Genomic DNA, 12,233 nt, shown 5'->3' on the forward strand with positions numbered 1-12,233 from the left:
GAATATGAATAAGGCGATACTTCTTCGTCTGGCTGCAGGAGAATGAGCGTCTAGAGCGCCATCCCCCCTCAGACCGATCAGCCACCCGTATTGTTTGATATCGTATCTCCCCCTGTCAGACTGATCAGCGGTCCCGTATCGTTTTATATCGTCGTCGTCCCCGCCCTTTGTTGGAAAGAGAGTTGATGTCTTGGTGTTTGAGTGACTGGAAATGCGCATCAGTTTGAGACCAACTGAGAAAATGTTAGAACAAGTGTACAGTGTATTTAAGTTCCTGATAAAGTTACAAAATAATGGTTTCATGCATGGTCAATACTACAAAAACATGTCATACACAAGTTAGTTAAGGGAAATTGTAAACATCAATAGTTAATTGTAGTCATAGCAATTGAGTTATGACTAATAAAAAGCCTCGTAAAAGTTATTACAATTTAAAAGTTAAGTATTGCAAAAAGTTTAGTGACTCCAATTGTTTGAGTTAAATGACACATCATGCACCATGACATCAAGTTTAGCATTGTGAGTGGGAGAAGTAATTTTCACACCTAAAGTGTTAGGAAATGTACCGTTGATTTACTGTTCTAACAAATTCAAGGATCAGTGTGTTGAGGTAGCCAAAAAATATTGCACAGCAAAAAAACAGTGAAAATCAGTGTGCCCAGTGAAAAAAAGGTCTGTCATTTACGGTACTAAATATGGTGATCTTTGTTTCTGTGGGACAAGAAGGAGGATTGCCACAATTTGGCAAAAATCTTCTCCGCAATTATATTTTGTTTCTTACCAGTATTAAATCCAGTTATATTGACAACTTGAGGTCTTATAAAATCTTCCCACTCAACCAAGATGTTCATCCTGTGGTCCAGCTGAATGACTATCCCACTTTCTTCAATTTGAAGGAAAACTACTTCCGGCGCACTTGGCGGCAATCACGGCGGCACCCCCACTCCTGTCGACGAAAATCACGGACAGCATTCCCCCACCGGCAAGTGAGTGATACTGTGAGTGATGGAAGGTCAAGTGGCCGGTAGCGGCGCCACTGCGGTGTCAGCGCCCTGATTATAAATGTAACCTTTGTTAATCTTCTGATTATTATTGATACATATATTATTATTATTATTATTATTATTATTATTTTTCATCTTACAACAACAGTTTTAGAAGCCTGCATTTACTGATTAGAGCTATTGAAAATATTCGTATCCATGTTCTTGTTATTGTAAACAATAACTGAAAGCTTTGATTTTTAAATTGAAATTTAATTATTAATATTGTTTTGGTTGTCCAATTGTGTCATCAACAAATGGCAGCACCCCAGCGTTGTGTGTGCATTTAGCCCCTGATATGGCAATATCCACCTGGAAAGGTCACAAGTCAACATTTCCGATGCTTCACTGCAGTGGTCTCATCTCTTCTGAGTGTCACAGATCTGCCAAACAATAGCTGATTGGAGCATGTCATGTAGGTATGTATGAAAACCATTTGTTTTCGAGGTATGAAAGTAATTATTTTCTGTATTTTAGTCATATGTGTCCTGACTTGTTTTATGAAATTAACAAAAATGTACCCAGTTTCAATAATTGTGTTATTGACTTCGAAGACATGGTTAGCACTCGTCAAGATCAGTGTGTCTAGCTAGCACATGATGTTTTGTCATGGCTGACAGGGGGATGGAAGTTGTGGGTGAGAGGCAGGATACGCCCTGCATAGGTCGCCGGTCTATCGCAGGGCAAACACAGACAGACAACTGAGTCACACAGTTCAATTTAGAGTTTCCGATTCACCAAAGCTCATCAATCTCTTTGGAGGTGGAGGAAACCGGAGCAACTGGAGGAAACCCACACAAGCACCGGGACATGCAAACTCCACACAGAAATGACCTGGCAGGGAATCAAATCCAGGACCATCTTGTTCACCAAATTTATATTATGCATATAATAAGTAAAAGCATATATTTAATTAGTACTATGCAATTAACTTCATAAGCATACAGTGTATACAGTATACTAGACTTCTTTCGTTAAATTAAACTGCGATGAAGGTGTAGTGAATGAAATCATTGAAATAGAAGTGACAGATGAAGCCATTTTATTAACACACATATAACACATACACATGCGAGTTCACACACATGCACACAAGCACACACACAGATGCAACAGCAACATTAAGGCATCTTTAATTATTTTGCTTTGAACAAACAACATTAATTGGCTCTGTGCCTTTGTGTATGTTAGATCACTAGAGACTTGGGATAAATTGCAACAGTGATCACCACCCATGGGGGTTTGCAAAGAATCAACAAATAAATGGACAACCTTAAATATATGGGCAAGTTGTCGGATAAGTTGTTAGTCTAGAAGTGATCAAGGTTTTACTGAAGCAACATAAATACTGACTTGCTTTCATTTTGACTCAGGCTGAGATGTTCTTTAGGTTTTCAGAATATTTCACTGCTACTTTCATGGCTGCTGTTTGAAATGCCACATAATTTACCACAAAGCTCTTTCAAATGTTGAGGCAGTTGGAGCTAAGTGGAAGCATACTAAGTTTCACCTTATTTTTAAACTGTATTAGCAGCTGTACAACAAAAGGCCTCAGGAGGAGCAGTTATTTTCTCACGACATATGTTCCCTTGCCACACTGTAGAATAAATTACCAAACAGCCTTTATTTAATCATCTCAGAGGCTGTCGCCTCTCACAGCATCATGTCCCAAATGCCATGCTGTAAAAGATGTCAAGCTCATGACTGTCTTGCTTGTACTTTGGAATTAAAGCAATATTAAAAGAACATCAAGGCAATCTATCTTACGTTTAATTTCAATGTTTGCTTGTTATTGAACATGAATGTTTCATACACAAGTACACTGATGTGTAAAAGCTGAAAGATTTGTGAGAAATGTTTTTTTTCATGAAATGATCTTTAACCCTCTGGAGATTTTTCTTTCATTTAAAATTTAAAAAAACTACACAGTCAAAAATCCTTCACGAGACACGGCACCTAATTCTGCTTCTGTGTTGAAATTACATAAAAATGTAACCGTGTCTAAAGTGACACATTCGTATTTATGCATATATGGTCATGAGTAAACGTGTAAGGAAATGCAGCATGAAAGCTGGCAGTTGCATTTCCTTGAGCAACATGAGCAATTCGATCAACAAGCTCCAAAGGTCTCAGGCCTAGGCAATATTTACATAAGCATCACCAGGGAAACAACAGCGTGTGTGTTATTGTGGACGTACCTTCAGCAGTTAACGGAGGAGGGTGCTGTTAAACAGCAAACCAATGAAATGTACATTAAAGTGGAAGGTTGTCCAATTCCCTCTGCTAGTAATGCACACACATACATATACACACACACGTGAGCACACACACACACAGGCGCAGGCGCACGCGCGCGCACACACACACACACACACACACACATACACACACACATACACACAGACATAATATGGGTGACAAATTCAAATAAAATAGTAACGTGTTTGTCCAAAAAAACACAAAGAGCTTCTTGACTTAACGTGTACAAGTCTCACATGTTGGAGACAAATTAAAGCATTCAATTAGAGCATTTAAGCATTCAAACCTTGTTGTATATGATTGTCTGCCCATTCCTGCATACAGAAACATGTGACAAAGGTGACCACTTGGAATAACTTGCAGTGACACTCAAGAATTCCGAAATCATCAAACCTTCGTACGACTGAATTTGATCATATCATTTGTATAAGTACAAATCGTCAACATTTCTGGGACTCATCTACTGGAATTATTATTCCAGTAGACGACATTACACAGAATATTACATGTTGGCATCCTGTATTTATAGCTTTAAACCCCATTCACAAATGCAGAATAAGCCATGGGAAAGTGTTTTTTTTTAACAGGGGTCAGGTGTGAATTGGCACACCAATGATAACATGGCTTTTTTATACAGCTTTCCTCCAGCTCCAGACCAAGTACTCATGTTTCCGCTAGCCTGGATCTATAAGACGCTTTCACGTGGCATGAAAGAACCAATCACAAGACTCCGCTGATGATATTATCTTGATATTATCCGCTGATCTTATCTTATGTATTTGAATTGGTCGTGAGTCATCTCGCTTTGGCTTAAAATGAGGACTTGCTGTTGTTTGCAAATTACATACCATTCAGTTCTTGTGTCTGTTGCCCTACATACAGGGGTGGAAGTAGGTACAGTCTAGTACTCTGTACGACCAAAAGATTCAGTGCTGTTGGGCAGTACTGGGAAGAGGGGACAGCCCTGCAGAAAGCGGGCAGGGGTAGTCACACTGACCACTGAGCTAAATGTGTCAGCTGGAATCCATCACACAGAGACAAACAGCGGAAGGAAGCAGAGAAGAGAGATGGAGGCAGCAATGTAAACTCGCTATACGGTATAAAATCCCTGTCCCACGAGACGGTTTTATTTTTCTGACCGAAAACATATAATAGTTTCAATATTGGTAATGAAAAATATTCGTAAAGAAACCCTCTTCTGTAATTTCTGAAAAATGTCATTGTTGAGATGGGGAACAGGTCGGACTCAAGAGCAAGACACACACAAAAATTCAGCTATCCAGAAAACAGTCTTTAATAACTGATAAGGTCGGTACATAGGAAGACAATCAACCAAGGCAAATCCGAGAGGCTGAGGCAGAGTTTAAAGTACTAACAAGGTCGAAATCATGCTATAAAGAAACACAAGGAAAACACTGGGACGCTCACATGTAACAGACGAGATGAACTGCCGGAGACTGAATCTCTAAAGTGACATCCGCCTCCATGCACGACAGGGCTACCCCACCTTCAACGCAGCTGCACAGGAGGAGGTAGCCCTCCAAGTCTTTGCCGGAGGGCTCCAGCCAGAGCAACTTAAAGAGCACATCTGCATGGCTGCACCAAAGACTTTGCCTGAGGCCTAAGTGAAACACAAGGTTGGACTCCCAAAGTATGAGAAACCAGGTCCGCCAAGCAGGCCTTCCCCCAGCCAGGTTCGCTACGCTATTGCCCAGCACCCTTCCAAAGAAGTTCAGCTGTTCAGCCCCGGTTAAACTAGACGATGAAAAAGCACTGCGAGTCACCTCGCTTTCAGCTCATGAGTCCTCCATGTCAATGACTAAAAGGCCCACCATAGAATCGTCACCTGCCGACGATGCCCTTGACTACATTACCGGGTCCTGCTGGTCCAGTTCCCTTGACCTCCACAGTGACTACTGGCAAGTGGAGTTGGCACCGGAAGCACGACCCAAAGACTGGGTTCACTATTGGCCAGGGACTGTGGCAGTATAAAGTGATGCCTTTTGGTTTTCTGCAATGCTCCAGCAATCTTTGAGCCCCTGATGGAGAAGGTTTTGGCTGACACCCCCAACAGTAGTGTGTCTTCCACCTAGATAAGCTCCTGGCCCATGTTCCAGATTTTAAGACTGAGTTGGCCCATCTTTTTTTTGTTTTTTTGATTTTGTTTTAGGATTTATTTTTGTCAGATCACATGCAATCACATACAATCAAACAAAATATCTATCCGGTTCCCAAGCTGAGTCCCCTATGGACTGGTATATTTTTTTATCAAAGCAAACATTTGACATGACAGTGCGCATACAGTTATAGGACATTTTGGAGATTGTTTTTTATACAGAAAGGAAAAGGAGAGAGAGATAGAGAGAAGGAAAGAAGGTTGTACTATTATTATTATTGTTGTTGTTTAACTCTTTAGAGACCCTGAGGTAAAATAGGCAATATGAGGTACAAGTAGATTGAAATTGAGACTGCAGGTAACCACGGCCACTGGGCCTTGTGAGAACATGGCACAGTAGTGTAGACGCAGAGTTCAGGATGACATCAGTGATGTTGATGCGATGATCTCGGGTGCAGTTGATGTCAAACAGCAATGTAGGCAACTACAGATTGCATTGTTGTGAAGAAAAGAATAGAAGAGAAAAAAAAAAATCCCACCCAAAGACCCAACCCAACCCCGCAGTCACACAACCCCGTCCTGGACCGCCTGGGATATAAAAGAAAAGAAAAATAAACTATTCAGTGTTCAGGTCTTCAGTCATTGATCTGGCATAGCCTGTAGATCTGTGAAGTAGGGAATAAACGGTTGCCATCTCTGATAGAAAGTATCAGTGCGAACCCTCATAGTGTATTTGATTTTCTTAAGATAAAACATCAAATCCCTCAGCCATTGTGAAATAGAGGGAGGGGTGAAGAATTTCCAATGCAGGAGCAGGCGGCGTCTAGCAAGCAGAGAGGTGAACATGACAATTGGAACGACAAATGGACCCTGTGTACAACCTTAAACTGGATAAGAGCGAGACGAGCACAGGACTGACTTTGTCCCACCAGTGTATGTCTTACTGGAGTTCGAGCTCAGCCTCCCAGACGGCCCCTGTTAGAATTAGATAGGTCCCTGAGGTCCAGAATGCGGCAATAGATCTCAGAGATAGTCAGTCCCTCTCAGTGGTGTCTTAAACATAAGCAGGTCTACCCACATGAGTTGAGGAGGAGGGGAAGATAAGTTTTTGAAATTGCTGTCAACGTGTCTGATGTGGAAGTACATAAATAATTGGTTAGCAGTTAGTCTATATTGAGATGACAAATTGGAGAAGCTTTTAAAACTGCCGAGTACAGGTCTAGGAAAACAGGTCAAGGACACATTGTGCCTTTGTGGTGCCATGCTGAGACTAGACTCAGGGGAGATGAGCTTGCGAATTTAAAGTGTTTCCTGAATTGGTACTAAATCAGTAGAGTATTAAGAACAACATGGTTTTTGGTGAACTGAGAGATCTTGGTTGGGAAAGAAGAGTATATTAGGGTAGCTGCGGTGGGAAGGAGGAGCAGGATTGGGCTTCCAGCCTGCAACAGGCTAGCTCAGGAGAGTTAACCCAGTAGCGTAATTAGTCAATATGAATTGCCCAGTAATAGGATCTGAGGTTTGGTAGGGCGAGACCCCCACTGAATCTTACATCTTTGTAGAAGTGGTTTGCGGATCCATGGGGGTTTCGCACCCCAAATGAAGGCGCTGATCATTTTTTCTAAAGAGTCAAAGAAATGTTTAGGGAGGATAGAGGTAGAGATTCAAACAGGTAAAGAAATTGCAGAACATTAATTTTGATCACGTTTATTTTCCCAATTAAGGAGAGTGGTAAGCTGTTCCATCTAAGACAGTAGGTTTTCAGGGTTGTGGTGAGCACGGTGTAGTTGGCGGGCCGGAGGTCTGAGAATGTACAAGTCACATTGATGCCGAGATCCTTCAACCCTGAGCTACGGAGATGAAAGGGGAAGTCTGTTTGGCGGAGCTGCAAACTTAAGGTATTAATGGGCCAATATTTGCTCTTTGAAATATTGATTTTGTACCCAGAAAAACTGCTGAATGTGTCATGGATGGACAGGACAGCTAGAAGACTAGATATGGGATCAGTTAAGTAGAGCAACAAATCATCCACGTATAGCGATAGTTGATGTTTGACACCATTACGGAAAACGCTTTAAAAGAGAGTGGAAGACTATAAAGTTACGGCCAGTGGTGCAATGGCCAGGGCAAAGAGGAGTGGGGATAAGGTGCAACCCTAGCGGGTCCCCCATTGTAGTGTGAAGTATTCTGAACGGATAACGTTTGTATGGACACTGGCCTGTATATAGTATATTTATCTAATCCAGCTGCTGAAATTGTTTCCGAAGCCAAATTGCTTCAGTACTGCAAATAAAAATTCCCATTCTACCCTGTTGAAGGCTTTTTCAGCGTCCAGGGAGATTACAATCTCTTGTGAAATTTCACGAGTTAGTGGAGTGGATAATATTTAGAAGGGTGAGAGTATTGAAAAATAGTTGTCGACCTTTAATGAAGCCATTTTGCTCTTTCCAGATAATAGTGGGCAAGACCCTTTCCAAGCGAAGAGCAATTGTTTTGGCTAAGATCGTAACATCAGCAATTCAATAGGGATAGAGGTCTATTGGAGCAACAGGCGGTGGGGTCTTTCTCTTTTTTTAAGGAGGAGAGCTATTGAAGCTTGACACAACGTGGGAGGAAGTGTGCCTTTCTCTAGAGATTCATTAAACATTTCAGTACTGATCTTGGATATCAGACGGGAGGTGGATTGTCTTTTTAACTAGTGTGCTAATAGACGACTGGCTTTTTTTTTTTAGATTAGATTAGATTAGAATAGATTCAACTTTATTGTCAATGAGCAAGTACAGGTACAAGCCAATGAAATGCAGTTAGCATCCAACCAGAAGTGCAAAAGTGTACTATTATATATACAGAATACAGAATATATACAGAATAAACTATGTACACTATATATACTAAGTATAACTATAAATTAATAAATATGAAAATAGTGCAAGGAGTCTGATCAGTGCAAACAGAAAGTTGTGCAAATGGCAGTGGAGTGCAAGATGATGCTAGTGGGAGGATGGAGTTGCTGTCCAGCTGTGTACCGGTGATCCTTTGGGCAGTTTTCACCACCCGCTGGAGTGCTTTCCGGTCTGATGCAGAGCAGTTGCCATACCGTACTGTGATACAGTTTGTGAGAATGCTCTCAATGGTACAGCGGTAGAAGTTCACCAGGATCCTGGGACAAAGGTGAGCTTTCTTAAGGCTCCGAAGAAAGTAGAGGCGCTGTTGCACCTTTTTAACCAGGGTGGAGGAGTTTATAGACCAGGTGAGATCATCGGAGATGTGGATGCCAAGGAACTTGGAAGCTGTGGAAGGTTGCTTGGGTTTTCAGTAGAAGATGCTCCGTATCCTTGGTGGAGATAAGATCAAATTCGGTTCTGAAGGTTAAGGTGGGGAGGATCTGTATGTAGACAGTTGGATATCTATTAATAATTGTGCATGGTCAGATATTAGGATGCCTAGGTAGTCAGAGTAAGCACCACAGGATTTGGGAGAGTTGTCTATAAATAATCTATCCGAGAGTATGAATTGTGTCCCTGGGAGAAGAATGAGAACTTTTTGATCGAGGGATTGCGAAGTCTCCAGGGGTCAACCAAACCATTCTGGGAAACAAAGTCAGAAAACGCTTTGGCCATTGCTGACAGGGATAAAGTGCGGGAATGAGAACAATGTTATATTGGGTCCAGTACGCAATTGAAATCGCCACTAAATATTAGCCGATGGGTATTTAGGTGAGGAATAGTACCAAGTAATCTATTGGGGAACTCAACGCCATCAAAATTGAGCGCATAGACATTTACCAGTAAACCTTGGTTTGCATGTTGATTAAATGGCGACCCCTCTGGATTATGAATTGAAGTTAGAGTGGTAGATTTGGCCAATCCAGGGGGTTGCATCTTAAGAATGTCTTCCACAAAAAATCTTCTGATCTTTATAAGGGGGCTTCCAATAACGCATGATACCAGTTACCAGTATAAACTAAAATGCGTTTGCATTGCGTTTGCATTTGCATTGCGTTGCGATCAATAGAAAGTACCCATCCCCGGGCTCACACCCTCTCTGAGTCAAAACAGCGTGCACAGGTGAATACCATTACTTATATGCAATCACCAAATAGTGCTCCAATCCTGGTGACACACCCACCAACTCCAGGAACAACAATCAATCAGCAATAATCAATCATAAGTTACTCTCATGGCTCCTACATTCAGGCCCATAATTATTATAACACAATAATTACACATTTACATATCATGTAGGAGACAGCACAAAACGTGCAAAGACAAAATTGTTCATTTAAAGAGTCCTTTTCTTCTGTAGCCCAAAGAAAAAAGAAAAATGCAGTTATTCAGCCTAAACCAAAGTGGTCTTGACCACCATCCAAGTCAGTCAGGTCACAATATCAGTGTCAAGGTCTATGGGGTTCAAAGGTCAGCTGCCTTCATTACATTACATTACATTACATTACGGTCATTTAGCAGAAGCTTTTATCCAAAGCGACTTACATTACATAACCACCCATTACAGAGGGGGGAGCAATTGAGGGTTCGGTGGCTTCACAGCTCCTCTGCTTCCTTTAAAAGGCACATCTTGGTGATAGGCCGATCCAGGTAGTTGGGCTTGGTCTTGATTCGCACCTGACACAGATGTCCTCCTCTATCTTGCTGAACTGAACTGAACCTGTTTCCACCTGTGTCGAGCATATATGTCTTCCCTTTCAAACTGTCCTAATGGCAAAGATGGCATGGTCTGGAGCAGCAAAAGATCGTTTGGGGCTAGTACTTCCAGGTTGTTAGGATCGGTAGATGCCCTGGTAATGGGACGGCTGTTGATGGTGGCCTCTGCTTCACAGAAAACAGTATGACGACCTTCTTCATCAAGGTTCTGCACCTTTAGATAGAATTAAGGACTTTTCTCACAGACCTTATCAACCCCTCCATGATGGGATCCAGTAGGGGGATTGAAAATCCACTTAATGCCTTTCTGAAGGAGAGCATCATTTATACAAACAAGATTCCAACTTTCAATTGCTACCCTCAGTTGTCGCTCTGCTCCGACAAAGTTGGTTCCATTATCTGAGCGCAACTGCAACACTTGTCCCTGTCTTTCTGTAAAGCATCGAAGAGCATTGATGAATGAATCCATGTCCATGTCACAGTACTCCTTCGTTTTACTTGAAAAGGGCCAAATTAATCGACTCTAACACGAGAGAATGGAGGTTCATCTCTCAACTCTGTTGATTCTGTAGATGTGACTGGTGAGATCTGGTCCCTGTAAGAGTTGTTCATTTAGTGATGTTCCCTGGAATGTAGCTCCACAGTCAAAGACAACCAGCCTCTTTTTCTTTGTTGGGTGGTATATGTATATACTCATGGTGGGGTATATACCACACTTTGCCGTCACTGCGTTCCAGATCATCAGCTAGCACCTTCTCTGCAAAGCCCTTCAAAATTATGTCATTCATAAAAACAGTGTAATCAGCATGAAATGTAGCATCTTTATGAAGCCTCCTTTTGAGACACAAGGCACGCTGTGCTGCTACCTTTCTGTAATTGGGCATATTTACTACCCCTTTCTTTAGAGGTAAGCAGATACTATAATGGCCATCCATCAATTCAGCAGATTTTGTTACATATTCCATGAACTGATTATCCTCTATTGCCAGTCCAATCTGCCCATCCTGAATGCATTCACTCAAGGTTAGCAACAGAGATCCTATTGACCATAACATCAGGTCGTCCACAAACGGTCCTGCTACTTTTGACGCCTCTAAGAGGTCCATTTATTGTCCAGCCCAGCATGGTTTTGACTGTGAATGGGCCTCCATCCACACCCCTAACAACTTGCCATTGCTCCATGCTTTGAGCACATTGGTTCCTATCAGAAGGTCAACATCTGAATCGATCGCATTTATTTGTATGTGCTTCAGGTGCAGCCACCTTTGAAGGTCTTTCTGTCAAGGGTTGTTGCCTTGATGAACTGGCATGGTCTTCTGTGTATAGATGTCAGACAGACCACAGGACGCATCACAATTTAATCCAGCCACTTTCAAGCCTGAAACAACCACTTTCTCCTGTCTCATAGTTCGAAGCAGAATGCCTGTTCTTCTCCCCCTGAGATTCACCTCTTTCATTAGACGCTCTGTACAAAATGATGCCAAGCTCCCAGGATCCAGGAAAGTGCAAATGTTTCATTACCTTTATTTGACCTTACTTGAACTGGTACAATTGAAAGTGTGCAATCTTGCTCACCGGTCCCTGTCAAACCACTGAATTGAACATCAAATCACTTTTCTCTTCTTTTTCAGCTCCTTCCGTAGCTTGCATGAAATCGATGTATTTTGCTTTCATGTGAACATGAAGTACAGTAGGGTGTTTCAGATTGCATACTTTACATAAGAGGCGCTTCTTACAATCCTTGCTCATGTGCCCAATGCATAATCAGCCGAAACACGCACCATGTTCTTTGAAATTTTTTCTGACTGTGTGCTCTCTTCTCCAATAGAAGACACAGATCCATGATCCAGATGCATGTTCACCTCCACAAAACAGGCAAGCCCTCACACAAGGTGAGTATTTCTCCTTTGCTTTGGTTGCAAGTCCTGTCAGAAATGCCACGGCACAAAATTTGATGAGGTTCAAATAACAGAAATAACCTTTACTCTTGATAAACAAGGCTTCACAAAAATATGCACGATACCAAAAAACTAGACTTAATACTACTTGACACTCTACTTACCACGACCTTACAAGACAAACTGGCACAGGACAAGGGGAGCAATTCACTACATATACATGAGGTAAGGAGACACAGTTGACAACAATCAAGGG

The sequence above is a fragment of the Genypterus blacodes genome, unplaced genomic scaffold, assembly GCF_046128005.1.
Source record: "Genypterus blacodes isolate CSIRO-AG114 ecotype Tasmania unplaced genomic scaffold, CSIRO-AGI_Gbla_v1 ptg000154l_1, whole genome shotgun sequence".
NCBI lineage: Eukaryota > Metazoa > Chordata > Actinopteri > Ophidiiformes > Ophidiidae > Genypterus > Genypterus blacodes.